Source organism: Eucalyptus grandis, chromosome 3, assembly GCF_016545825.1.
Source record: "Eucalyptus grandis isolate ANBG69807.140 chromosome 3, ASM1654582v1, whole genome shotgun sequence".
NCBI classification, from domain to species: domain Eukaryota; kingdom Viridiplantae; phylum Streptophyta; class Magnoliopsida; order Myrtales; family Myrtaceae; genus Eucalyptus; species Eucalyptus grandis.
This window is the reverse complement of record NC_052614.1, coordinates 55,882,529-55,895,686: the sequence shown is the minus strand read 5'-3', so window position 1 is coordinate 55,895,686 and position 13,158 is coordinate 55,882,529. Positions and strand designations below refer to the sequence as shown.

Genomic DNA, 13,158 nt, shown 5'->3' with positions numbered 1-13,158 from the left:
GGTCGAAGTGCTCTAAGGTGTTCAAAGTGTAATCGGGATCATTTTGAAAAGAGTGTTCTATGGTTTTGGAAGCCCGTCAAGAAAGTATGGCCTAGTAATGCTTATTCTACTAACGTCAAAGGACCCAAGAAAATTTGGGTACCAAAGAAAACTTGAGACTCTTTTTGAATGCAGTCTCTTGTCAAAAGAAAATTAAGTGGTATCTTGACGGATGTTCAAGACACATGACAGAGACTCAAATTGCTTCATAAAGCTTGTTCAAGTGAATGGTGGAAAAGTTTCATTTGGAGGAAACAGCAAAGGAAGCATTGTGGGATTTGGAACTGTGAAAATTGGAAATCTCACAATAAGCAATGTCTCTCTAGTGGAAGGACTCAACTACAATCTTCTAAGTATTAGCCAATTGTGTAATCTTTGGTTTCAGATCTCCTTTCACTAAGGCATATGTTCGGAGTAGTAAAGACTCAAATGAGTCTTTTCATGGGTTTCGAGCATGCAAATATCTACCTCATGATGTAAAACCAAAATGAAGCTTTGCCTAATCTCAATTCAAGATGAAGCAGTCTTATGGCACGAAAAGCTTGGCCATGTCAACATGAAACAAATTAGCCAAAATCTCATCAAAGAAGCATTTCGAGGTCTACACAAATTGCCATACCAAAAGTTCGATTCATGCACTCCATGCATTCTCAGGAAACGAAGTAATTCATTTAAGCAAATAAACCATGTTTCTACTAATCATGTACTACGGTTGCTTCATATGGATCTCTCTTCGGACCAAACTTTCGAACCTGTGCATTGAGGTAAGAAATATTGCCTAGTAATTGTGGATGATTACTCCCGCTATACTTGGGTATATTTTCTTACAAGTAAAGTCGAACTCCTTTTCGTATTTTTGAAAAATTTGCCAAAAAGGTTCAAAATGAAAAGGATGTGCAATCTCAAGCATAAGAACAGATCATGGAAGTGAATTTGAAAAATCAAGATTTTACGAAATTTTTGTGATAAATGCGGTTTTAATCATATGTTTTCCTCTCCATATACTCCGAGCAAAAATGGAGTTGTGGAAAGAAAGAATAGATCTCTTCAAGAAATGGCTAGAACACTTTTAATTGAAAGCAAAATTTCTTCACGATTTTGGGCGGAAAGGCGGCTGTCTCAACGGATGCTATATTATAAATAGAGTCTTTTTAAGACCTATTTTAGAAGAAAACCCACATGAATTGTTCAAAAGTAAAAGCCTATTGTTTCATACTTTCATGTGTTTGGTTGCAAATGCTTGTTTTGAAAAATGCAAATGATCGAGTTGGTAAGTTTGAAGAAAGATCGATGAAGGCATCTTCCTTGGATATTCTACATCAAGCAAAGCTACGAGTCTACAACAAGAAAAGCTATTCGGTGGAGGAATCAGAATGTTAAATTCCAAGACTCCCAAGATGAATCCAGTCCAGACTCGAGTATGAAGAGTTCAACCTACCTGCATTTCTTCAATGCTTACAACTCAAGAAGCATCTCGAGTCTCTGAAGTCCAACATCAAGAAGCTCATGAAGATTCAAATGAAAGAGATCATCAACTAGGCGAACAACCAAGAATCGAAGCACCAATCCAGAGTCATCCCGAAGATCTCATTATTGGCGAAATCAATGAAGGAATCCGCACCATATCAAAAGGCGTGAAGAATCTAGTGCGTGGCTCTCATTTCTGAAATCCCAACAAAAAGCATAGAAGAAGCTTTATCGATGAAAGTTGGATCGAAGCTATGCAAGAAGAACTCGAACAATTCAACATCAATGATGTCCGGGAATTGGACATCTAAAACCAAAAGGTAAAACCATTATTGGAACCAAATGGGTATTCAGAACAAGATGAATGAAGAAAGGAAAAGTCGTACGAAACAAAAGCAAGACTCGTGGCCAAAGGATATACGCAAGAAGAAGGAATAGACTATGATGAGACTTACGCTCCGGAGCAGGGTTGAAGCTATCACTGTTACTTGCGTTTGTTTGTTATAAAAATTTCAGGTTATTCCAAATGGACGTCAAGTGCATTCCTAAATGGATTCATCCATGAGGAAGTTTATGTGGAGACAACCACCGATTTGAAGACCCAAAGAAGCGGACTCGGTCTTCGGACTCAAAAAGGCATTGTATGGTTTAAAGCAGCACCTCGAGCTTGGCAATGGACAGACTAAGTAAATTCTTATTACGTAATGGTTTTGTCAAAAGGTAAAGTAGATACTACATTGTTTATCAAAAGGAAAGCAAAAGCTTTTACTTGTTCAAATATATGTGGATCTATATTATTTTTGGATCATCTAATGAAAGTCTATGCAAGAAATTTTCTAAGTCTATGCGGGATGAGTTTGAAATGAGTATGATGGGAGAGTTAACATTCTTTCTTGGACTCAAGTGAAACAAATGAAGGAAGAACTTTTATCCATCAAGAAAAATATGCGAATGATCTTGTCCAAAAGGTTTGGATTGGTAAAGTGTAAAAGACCGACATACCAATGTCATGTTCTCGAAGATAGACAAAAAAAGGATGAAGAAGGGGAGAAAGTAGATCAAAAGCTGTATAGGAAGCATGATCGGTTCACTTCTTTATCTTACTTTGCTTCTAGACCTCGATATTTTGTTGAGTGTTTGCATTTGTGCTAGGTTTCAATGAGATCCTGAGAAATCTCATCTCAAGGCTGCAAACGTGTTTCATCAAATACGTTGCCTCATCTTCAAGCATCGGTCTCGGTATCCCAAGAAGAGACTATAATCTTCTAGGATACTCGAATCTGAGATTCTACGCAGGTTGCGAGTCGATAGAAAAAGCACCTGAACTTGTCAACTACTTGGAAACGAACGGTGTCTTGGTTTTCTGAGGAAGCAAAGCACCGTAGCTCTTTCAACGATGTATGGCAGTATGTAGCTCTTGGAAGCTGCTGTTCACAAATTCTATGGATAAAACAACGGCTACAAGACTTTGGGATTGAAGACTCATGCACGTAAATCGAGATGTGACAACACCGGTCACGATCAATCTCACCAAAAATCCAATCCTTCATTCAAGAGCAAAGCATATTGAGATTCGACATCACTTTATTAGAGATCATATTCAAAATGGAGAAATCTCGATTCAATTTGTTGATTCAAAGAGTCAACTAGCGGATATATATTCACAAAGCTCTCGGAGAAAAATCAATCCGACCTTATCCGTTCAAGACTCAACATTTTGAAGTTTTGAAGAAGTTAAAAGTCTAGAGACTCACCAACTCGAGACTCTAATCTTTCAGACTTTAAATTCCTCGACATTCGTGGCTATAGACTCGTAAGTTGTATTTCATCTAAGAGGCGAATTTTCACTTAGTTATTTTAACTCAGAAAAGGTACGATCTTTTATTCGGTTATTCTATAATCCGAATGAAATTTGGAGATTTTTTTAAAGAATAATTTTTAAGCGTTATTGATTTTGAATAAAAGTGATCAAGCTCACTTTCCTTACACCGATTGAACTTCCCTTTTCAAAACCGAGTTATATATATACGGTTGTTCTTTCCCCAATCTTGAAACCCTAAAGGCACTCTCCCGATCAAGTTCTACCGCTTGTTCGTTATCGAGAAAGTGGTCATTTGTAGGGAAAGCAAGTGAAGGAATCTTCCTATGGCAACAAAGAAAGATGTCTTCTTGAGGAAATCATCAGAATCGCATAGCCAGGACCATGTTAAATGGAGAAGGGACCGACTCACTTCGATCTCGCGAGGAAGAAGACTTGGCAAGTCAGCGACAAAGTCCGATTCCTGCTCATCCACGTCATTCATCGCCTCCGCCCCACAAGGTGCAAGTCATGATCCGGAAGAAGAGATGAGAGGATGCCACCCGGTAAGAGTTCAAAGCCCTCCCTTTTTGTATAAACTTTATCGTGCGTTGAAAAGCACGAGATACTCCATTGAATTATATAGATGACTTCCTTAAGGACAAAAATTATGGAATGAGTATCTTTTTTCGAAGAAAATGGAGGAATGGGGAATTGCCCCCAAAGGAAAAGCGGAGAGAAGCACTTGCGAACATTCCAAGTGATCCTCGTATCTTGACTGACAAGTTAGTGAAGGGAACGTATGATGAGAATGTTCCTTGAATTTCAACCAAAATGGGAGTGGCGGCAAAGGAAAAGAAAAATCGGATGGATTTGTTCAAATCCAAGGATCAAGAAAAAGTATATTCCAGCCGTTGAAAAAGAGGTGATAAACCCTAGAAGTGTCGATTTTGACTTCCCGGACGCCTCATCAACATTAGCAAGAGAAAAAGTTGAATTATTTCCAACTTCGAGAATTTTTGCTCGACTCTACGGACGGGTATGCTCATCGGCCGCTTATTTCTATTCAAATCTTACTTTACGGATGCGAATAGAATATCATTTAGTGTCACAGACAAAGTCTACGTGGTAGATGTGAATATGTTGGCTGTATAGTTGGAGTTGAACGAGGACGCCATTTATCCCCTAATCAAAGTCTCACCGGGCCGCACTACACTGGAACTGGTCAAAGATAGGGCGAGAAGAAAGTTACCTATTCGAATGAATGCCATCAACATTGTGCTTCGCAAGATTGTGATCAACTGTCTTAGACCAAAGTCTACGTCAAAGACTTCGTGTCTCTTTTCTCAAGCAAAGTTGATGTACGCGATCAACACGGGACGAAAGTTCTCTCTACTCGCACACTATTCTCTTCCATATGTACAGATCAATGTCAAAAGACAAAGGACAATTGCCTTATCACGGTCTCTGGGTGACAAAGATCTTCATACTGCATGAATATTGAACCGCATCAATCTCTTTGTGTTCAACCGTGTGATAAGATGGTGGTAGGTTTGAAGATGTTAACGAAGATGCGTCATAAGAACTTTCCAAGGTAATGAGAAATTCAGAGTGAAATCTCCTATTCGATGCTCCGCTTCAAAGAGAAAAGGAAAGGGAGGCCATTGGAGCCCCATCAAAAAGGAAGAAAAGATCTCATCCTGAGGATGAAGATGAAGAGGATGAAGATCCTACTATCCAAGCACGCGGCAAGAACCGGACGTTACGGTCTCAGTAGAGAGAATTTGAGAAGAACCGGAGAGAGAAGAAGAAGAGCAGAGAGAGAAGGAGAAAGAAAGGCTCAAGAAGAGAAAGAAAAATCTCTTTGCTGAATCCGGAGAAGGGAAATCTAGAGCATGATCATCACTCTTCCTTCGGATGTCCTAGAGACGGGGGAGTTGGCGAAAGTAAAGTCTGCACTCATGCTGCAAATAGTGAAGGTCCAAGACAATCTCCAGCGGACGGAAAATTTCAGGCTTCTCAATTGCCTAAAAGAAGGTGATACGTCGACACCAAATCTACAAGACTATACGGAAAGCGCCTTCATATACTCTTACTCCATCTGAAAAAGCTCAAGCCAAGACATAGCAGACAATTTTGCAGATTTTCATCGTATCATGGATATTCTTCTCGGAAATGCGTGGCCAAATATATGCAATCGGAATGTGAAATTCAAGCCATGAAGAATGCTTTGACAAGCATCTTCATCGGCCTAGAAGGACAAGATGAAAGACCTTGCTCTGCAAATTCAAGCCAATGCCAAAGGAGAGGAGGTAGCTCATCTTAAGAGGAGGATTTCAAGATGAAGGTGTAGTGCAGTCAATGGGAGAATTCCAGATCGTGCGCATTCCCAGCGGACATGACTTCTTTCTCACCCTCTTTTTAATGATGACAAAAAGGGGGAGAACCAATTTGAACAAACTATTTTAAAACTTTATTTGACTTTTTGTAGTTATGTTTATTTTGAGTATGACTTGAGAACTTGAACTTGAGTGTGAGACTGAATTGGTCATGGATTTTGACTGGGGATTTTGATGCTTGACTGTTTGCATTTATATCAAGTATTGTTATATGGTATTACTCATGAAAGACTAAATTCAATTTGCTGTGGATGCAGAAACGGATTTGTTTATTAATCTTTATGAAAGTTAGCCATATTGCTTGAGAAATGTTTTGCGGAGTCAAAGTTGTTCAAATCTACAAGAAAGTTTTGTCACCATCAAAATGGGGAGATTGTTGGAGAAATCTTTCTAGAATATTTTGAAGCCGACAAAACATTTCTATCAGTCCCAGTCCGGATATCGATAGTTAAAGTCTCAAGACTTTTGTAATCTCAAGACTCAAGACTAAGACTCAAGATTATTCTCAGCGGCAGTCTTTCTAATCCAAAGGCCGAAGGATATCCGCCGAAGTATATGGTTGGGGATTGATCCAAATCCTCCGAAAAGATTCCTAGTTGGAGAATCACTGGATTTTTTATTCTTATCTAAGAACAATAGAAGATCCGATGGTCGACGAAACATTCTTGGAATGTTCTATTCTTGGAAACCAAAATCCCGATTGTATGGGCGAACAGATTGATGGGCTATCATCGAATTCCTTAAATAGCTCGGATGATCTTCTTAATTGATTCCGACCAACGTGGTAGATTGGTGGAATTTCTTTGGTAAGTGCCAACGGCTATGATGGTATAAAAGGAGTATAAAAAGGAAGACGTTCTAGTTGTTTTAAGTGTGTGATCGATAGAAAAATTATAGTCCTAAGAACCTTGATTGTTAGTCGATACAGTTCGAAATGAAATTGTACACACAGAGAGTGTTTATACTTTGTGATACCTTGAGCGAGTGTAGTAGATCATCTACATCGAGAAATCATGGAAGATCACCTTGTAACATCTCTTGTTCATAGTGGAATCCAGCCAATCGTGTTTGTCGGTGCGAAGAGTGGTGTGTAGGCTTGAATCAGTTCTTAACCACTATAAACCTCGTGTTTAATTCTCTCTTTCCTTTACTCGCCTTACGATTGATTCTTTAATTATCCATCTGTCTAAGTATTGTGCAATCTCCAAGAAAATTTTTATAAACCTATTCACCCCCCTCTCTAGGTACTCGTACTAGCATTTTCAAGATTAAGTAAGTTTTTAATACAAAATGGTTTTGTCAAGGTAAAGTGGATACTACTTTATTTATCAAAGAGAATGTGCTTCTTACTGTATTCAACATAGCTGTGACGACATTATTTTCGGATCTTCTTAATGAAAATATGTGTGGAATAAGTCTATGCAGCATGAATTTGAAATGAGTATGATGGGAGAGTTAACATTCTTTCTTGGTCTTCAAGTAAAACAATTGAAGGAAGGAACTTTTATTTATCAAGAAAATATGTTAATGATCTTGTCAAAAGATTTGACTGGAAAAGTGCAAAAAGACCGACATACCGATGTCAAGTTCTTTGAAGATAGACAAAGATGAAGAAGGGAAGAAAGTTAATCAAAAGCTGTACAGGAGCATCATTGGTTCACTCATTTATCTTACGCTTCTAGACTCGACATCTTGTTGAGTGTTTGCATCGTGCTAGGTTTCAATCGATCCTAGAGAATCCCATCTCGGTGCTACGAACGCATCATTAAATACGTTGCTTCATCATCAAGCATCGGTCTTTGGTATCCTAAGAAGGGAGACTTTAATCTTCCGGATATTCGACGTAGATCTGGCGGTTGCGCAGTTGATAGAAAGAGCACTTGAACTTGCGTTGCTTGGAAGCGACGGTGTCTTGGTTTTCAAGGAAACAAAGCACCGTGTCTCTTTCAACAACGAAGAGTATGTAGCCTTGGGAAGCTGCTGTTCGCAAATTCTATAGATAAAACAACAGCTAAGAGACTTTGAAATTGAAGACTCATGCACGGAGATTAATTGCGACAACACCAGCGCTATCAACCTCACCAAAATCCAATTCTCCACTCAAGAGCAAAGCATATAGAGATTCGACATCACTTTATAAGAGACCATGTTCAAAATGGAGATGTTTCAATTCAATTTGTTGACTCAAAGAATCAACCGGCGGATATATTCACAAAGCCTTTGGAGAAAATCAATTTGAGTCTATACGCTCGGACTCAACATTTTGAGGTATGAGGATATCAAAGTCTAAAGACTTTCGGACTCGACTTACAAGACTTTATCCGAAAGACAGTCTTGTACGTCCGTCGATCGTAAGTCTTTCTCTCTTGAATCTCATCTTGAAAAGGTACGATTGTCGACGTGTTTAAATTGTTGCTATATTTAATTGACGTAAATATTGCATCGTTTCATTTTCAAAAGGAAGTTATTTTTGAAATGGCTATTTTTGAAAAAGACAGTTATTTTGAAAAGGCATATTTTTATTTCCTTTATGACGGTTCGTTTATCCCTCTTTTAACCGATCGTGAACTGTCGATTTCTCTTCACTTTTCTCTCAAAACCCTAGAAAGCATCGATCCTCCATTCCCGTTTGTCTTCTTCGCTAATCCTAAAAAGTTGTCATCTTTCCCGAAAGTCAAGCAAGGAATCTTCCAAAACCGAGAAAGATGTCATCTTCAAGAAAGTCTTCGAGAAAGCAGGGGACCACGGCGGATGAGTGAGGGGCCTACGCACTTCGATCTTACAAGATGAAGTGACTCAGCGAGCAAGCGAGCCACAACATTCTCAACAGCGTCATTCTCCTCCATCTAGTCCTCAAGGCGTTGATCATCAACAACAGAAGAAATCATCGAGGATGCACTCGTAAGAGTTCAAAAGCCCGCTTATATTTACTAGTTATATCGTGCCCTAAAAGGAATTCGTACTCCTTTGAACTACATTGATGATTTCTTAAAGACAAAGGACATGGGAACGAATATATCTTTCTGAAAAAATGAAAAGTTTGGGAATTGCTCGAAAAAGGGTGGCTGAGGAAACCCTTGCAAATATCCCAAGTGATCCTCGTGAGGGCCGAATCCTATAGATGGGAATGATGATGATAAATTATACAGTCAATTCCAACCGAAAATGGGTGTTGCGGTTGATAATCAAGGAAAAGGGGAGATTTGTTCAGATCAAAGGAGAAAAGGATCGTACTCAAAATTGCTGAAGCGTGGGGTAATAAACCCTAGGAGTGTAGATTTTGATTTTCGGATGTGAATATGAACTTGAGGGAAAAGTTCGCTTATCTTCAACTTGAAAAGTTCTCGACTCTACAGGCCTATGCTGAATTAACGCATATTTCTATTCAAATCTAAGCTTTTGGATGCGAATAGATTCTCGTTCAGCGTTAAAGACCAAGATTATGTTGTGGATATGAATATGCCGCGTATGTGTTAGAAGTCGAAAGAGGAAGATATCAGCCAATCAAAGTTTCCATTGCTCGGGCCACTCTTGAACGGTGAAGGACAGGAGAACAGATGAAAAGATCACCTACTTAAGGATGGGTGCATTCAACATCTTGCTTCACAAGATGTGATTAATTGCCTCCGACCGAAATCAACTTCCAAGACCGATGTTTCAAGTTCAGAGGCCAAGCGATGTATGCCATTCTCTTTGGAAAAAGGTTTTCTCTCCCTCACTGTGATGTTTCACATGTATAGAGCAATGATGAAGGACAGAGGTCAACTCCTACCCAAGCCTTGTTACGAAGTTATTCGACATCTGAATATTCAGCCTCCACAAATATTTTGTGTTCGACCATGCGATCATATGGTGGTAGGTTTGAAAATGGTGACCAAAATGCGTCCAAGGAACCGAGCAAGGAGTTGGAGAAATTCAAGGAGAAGACTCGCAAAATCTCATCAAATATCTTCTCAGCTAAAGAAAAGGGAAGGAGCCCATGGTTGCTCCATCCAAGAAAAGAAGAGCTCTCCTTGTTGAGGATGAAGATGATGAGGAAGACATCACCATCTCTCGCATTGGCTTTGAAGAATTTAAGTCGTCCTGTTCCCGTAAAGAATCTGAGCAAATGACGAAAGAAGCGAGAGGAGAAGGAAGAAGAAGAAATAGAAGCTGAAAAAAACAGAGGAGGAAAGACCAAGAAGAAAGAAGAGAAGAAGGAGAACTCCGAAGAACACTCTTCTCCACCGTAGGCATGGAAACAGGGGAGATCAGAGAAAGGAGTGAAGTCTTCATGTCCCGATGCAAGTGAAGTCGGTCGCTCACCGCAGACCCGATGATGTTTATGCATCTCAATTTCCAGAAGAAGGTCATGAAGTTTCATCGCTAAACCTGCAAGATTATCTTTGATCTACCATCATCGCATTTACTCCATCGGATCGAGCAAGCAAGTACTCAAACCGATAATGGAGCGATTCGCGAATCATGGATATTCTTTTGGAGATGCGAGTCGATTTATGCCTTGGGATGCGAAGTTCAAAGCTTGAAGAATGAAGGTCAAGCTTTTGTTCATTGAATGATAAAATGCAAGCCCTCTCTGCTCGAGAATCAGGCCAATGCCAAGAGTGAGGAGATTACACGGCTAAAGGAAGACTTTAAAAGGCCGGAAGGCATCGTTCGATCTATGGAAGATTTCCAGCTTGTCTCGTTCAAGCAATCTTAATTTCATCTCATCCTTTTTAATGATGACAAAAAGGGGAGAGATGCAAGATTTGATCAAAAACCTTTCATTCAACTTTTAATTGTTTGTTGGATTGTTTTGTGGTTTGAATCTGTTTGACTTTGGTTTGTGTCCGGATGAGAACCGAACTAGACTTGGACTTGACCGCTTCTATTAACTAATATTGATATCTTATGGATGGCTTCATCATATACTAGACTAACCTATTTTCTATGGTTGCGATTCTAGTGTTATTCTGTTAAGCCATTTACCTCTATAAGATATGCATATGTGTTTGAGAAATGTTTTGCAGTCAAAGATATCCAAATCTGCGAAAGTTTTGTCACCATCAAAAAGGGGAGATTGTTGGAGAAATCTTCTTGAAGTGTTTTGAAGTTGACAAATCGTTTCTATCAGCTCAGTCCGAAGGCTTGCGACTCTGTTATTTAAAGTCCGAAGACCTTGGGACAGCCGCATTCAAGACTCAAAGTCTATCCTCATTGACAATACTAATCCGTTGAAGAAAAGTTATCCGAATCTGGATGTTTCGTTGATGATTTAACCTTATCAATCGGAGAAGATCTCATGGTGGAGAAGACATAAACGAGTCCTTTGATTGATCAAGATTGATTCGATAATTGAAGATCCGGTGATTGCCTAAATATTATTGGAAGGTTCCGCTATGGAAACCTGATTCGATTGATGGGCGAACAGGATTGATGGGCTATCAACACGTTCCTTTAATAGCTTGAACAATCTTCCTAATTGATTCCGTCCAACGGGTAGAATGGAGGAATTCCTTTGGTAAGTGCCAACGGGTATGATGGCATAAAGGAGTATATAAGGAAGACTGCCTTAGTTGTTCATAGAAGAATCTAAAGTCAAGCTCCTTTTGTTTAGACAAATCCTTGGCGAATACTTGTATACGAAAGAGAGAGTCTATATTTGTGAGAAATCTTGAGGAGGTGTGGTAGAACATCACACCTGGAATCAAGGCAAAGGTCTTCATAACTCTCTTGTTCATAGTGGAATCCAAATAAAGGCCGGTGAAGAAGAGTGGACATAGGCTTGATAGTCGAACCTCTATAAACCGCGTGTTAAATTTTCTCTTCTCTCTGGTCTTACTTTGATTATCGTTTCCTCCAACTGTCTAGTATTGTGCAATTGCTTGAGAAATTTTTTATATACCTATTCACCCCCTCTAGGTACTCATACTAGCAATATCACGCACCACGCCATATCGCCAAAGAATAACCACCGGATATGACAAGCGTGACTGTTCCAAGACCAAATCCAGCTGCTAGGCCTTCATGGACACCTGATCTGTATGCATTCGCAAGGAATTTGCTGTAATTTGCGATTTCTCGCTTCTCCAATAATGGATGCAACACGCACCAAAATGTGATAATAGTTGGACTCTACAGTAAATGATTAGAGCAATGGCTGAATTTGAGTTCTAGAGCAAAAAAGACATCAAGACATTGGTCTTGCTCTCAGAAATGTGTCGATTTAGTTGGCACACATGCAGTTCTGGTATTCAGCTATGTAAATGCAACATACCGTTCTGATGGAACCAATCATCTGTTCAACAACATTTGCTGCCTCGGCATAAGTACTTTGCCCGCGAGATGCCATCTTTGAGATTATGAGAGACATAACACCTCCCGCAATCACTAGCAAAGGAATCATGGTTAGCTTGATGAGGGTCAATAGCCACCCCTTGATGAATGCTATCACGAAGCCTCCAACAAATGTCGACATGAGTTGTATGAACTTCCCCACCTGCACGAATCTAGCAATCCGTTAAAATCCAGGATGAAAGGTGTATACTGAGTACGCCGGCGCAAGGAAAGTATGACCTTTTCACCCATGGCATCCTGGATGAGGACTGTGTCACCTGACATTCTCCCGATGACCTCTCTGGTGTAAGTCTCTTTGTCAAAAATGCGACATCTTGTCTCAATATAGTTGCAAGTACAGGCCCCTTATTCTCGCAGCCTATTGCTTGTCAGTGACCATCCAGCAAGATACCTCTGACTAAATGAAAGGAGGAACAGAGATTAAATTTTCTCAATTCCTAAGATAAAGAATTCAACTCCAAACTAAAAGTAAATTGAGAATCAAGATGCACTCACAAAAGAAATGCCAATGCACCACACCCAAGTGCCGGGTAGATAAATTTCAGAGCTATCTGAAGATTGCACAAACAATTTAATTAGGTTAATTCACAATCTCAACGCAAGTCCCCAAAAGAAATTCATTTTCAAGGAAAGGAGTATCTTTGTATCAATTTATCTTGTCCGTACTCGCGGAGATTTTACCCTGGACACAAGATCTACTACATCAGTGTCAGCCTGGTTCTCGCCAATTGTATTGATCAGCTGTCCGAACAATACGGTCATAAGGGGCATGGAAATGCCATTCCCGACTGCGCCTATTGACCCAACAACCGTCAATAGCAAATCAGTAGAATCTGCAAATGAGAACAGCTTATGGAATGGAACTGAGTTCCCTTTCTCATCTCCGTTGCTCTTGTTGGAGTCGTGCTCATTCTCATTCACGGTGGGGCTCTTTGCCACCGCCGCCACCTCTTCAAGGCTCCTCGATGTGGTGGATTCATTGGTTCTTGACTCTTCGGTTCCTCCATTTTCGATGGCCATTCTACCTTACCCAGGACACAAATTTGTCAAGCAACTTTTATTCTTTATATATATACACAGTTGTCTGGGGAATATGGCGGGCACTCGTGAGCTGCC

General features: G+C 39.9%; 1 pseudogene; it reads right to left on the bottom strand.

The window, feature by feature from the left end:
* The window catches only part of LOC120291978, a 28,827-nt pseudogene extending 15,765 nt beyond the window's left edge, over positions 1-13,062 (bottom strand).
* Positions 13,063-13,158: the final 96 nt, after the last annotated feature.